General features: G+C 40.9%; 1 pseudogene; it reads right to left on the reverse strand.

Annotated features, from left to right (window-relative positions):
• Positions 1-407: 407 nt before the first annotated feature.
• Positions 408-1203, reverse strand: LOC106006995 (annotated as a pseudogene).
• Positions 1204-1440: the final 237 nt, after the last annotated feature.

Genomic DNA, 1440 nt, shown 5'->3' on the forward strand with positions numbered 1-1440 from the left:
CTCTCTGACAAATACATAAATAAATAAAATCTTAAAAAAATAAAAACTAAAAAAATAAAATATGTAAAAAATACTTCTCATATATTGGAGATCAGGACAGGGATTCCTGTGAGAAAGAAAACATGAGTGAGCACAATGACTGCCCTGAGTTGTGGTCTGGAGAGACTTTCCAAGCTGTACTGTTGAGGCAAAACCCAGGTGCAGCGTGGCAATTTCCAAGATTAGGAGATAGAAGTAGGTGGCTAAGGGAACTAAGGCAACTGAAGTTCATAGGACATTGGACTGGAGAGAAAAGAGCTTCCCAAAGAGATGGCTTCAGAAATTTGTAGTCCTCTCCAAGTCTTCTCCCCACCCCCAACTGTGTTATATTATCTTTAATTAAGTACAAAGACTTCCAATCAAGTCACCTAGAGACCACTGCTCTGTTTGACTACTAGTCTCTAGTTTCTCTCTTCAGCAATGGTGAGGTAGATACACTTCCCACAGGGAAGAGAAATACATGACTTGTTGCCTTTGCCAATAACAAAAAAGTTGGAGACCCTGCTGGCAAATCTGTTGTTATTGGTATCTTTCATGGGAACTGCATTAAAAGAACCAGGATATCTCTTTCTGTTCATGATCACATGAATTCTTCCCAGATTAGCACCTCTGGTCAACATACACATATTACCAGTGTCAAACTTGGTGAAATCAGTAATCTTTTCCAGTTTCCAAATCAATCTGAATGGTGTCTTTCACCTTGATGAGTGGACAAGAATAGTAGATGGTGCCAACATCATGGGCTACCAGATGAGGGACTTCTTTTGTCCCCACAAAGATTTTTCTCACTTTTAACAACTTACACTTGACCTCCTCAGGAGTAATCTGATGAACAGAAAAGCAACCCTTGGTGTCACAGATCAGACAGAAATTCTTTTCAGGCTTGACAATGCTGAGGAGACTCATAAAACCAGTAGGGTGGGTTATATTAGTTCAGATCTTGCCATCAATATTAATAAAATGCTACATACAGATCTTCTTTACTTTATCTCATGTTGGGGGCTACTTAAGTCTGTTCCTTAGGAAAATGGTGAGAGGGAGGCATTCTCCTAGCTTATGGGGACCAGTAGATGGAGGAGAGACAAACACACTGGTCAGTTTATTCAGTATCCAATGCTTTGGAACTGCTACACACTTCAGATACTTCTTGGGACCATGAGCCATGCCTGTGTTAGGCACAGAAAGAGGACTATGTCTTCTGGTATCTGAGAAAAGAGAGTGGAGTCCTCTCTAGGACTTAAGTTGAATATTGACTGGCACAAGCTTGTGAGGAAACTCCCTGAGGCTGTACAAAGAGCCTGAAAAGAACAAAGGAATGCTTCTCAGGGCTACATAGAGCCAAGGATAGTTCATGTTTAAACTAGCCAAAGTAGAAAACTCTAATTTCCAGAGGGGGGGCGG

The sequence above is a fragment of the Mustela putorius genome, unplaced genomic scaffold (assembly GCF_011764305.1).
Source record: "Mustela putorius furo isolate JIRA1106 unplaced genomic scaffold, ASM1176430v1.1 tig00000577_pilon_pilon_pilon, whole genome shotgun sequence".
NCBI lineage: Eukaryota > Metazoa > Chordata > Mammalia > Carnivora > Mustelidae > Mustela > Mustela putorius.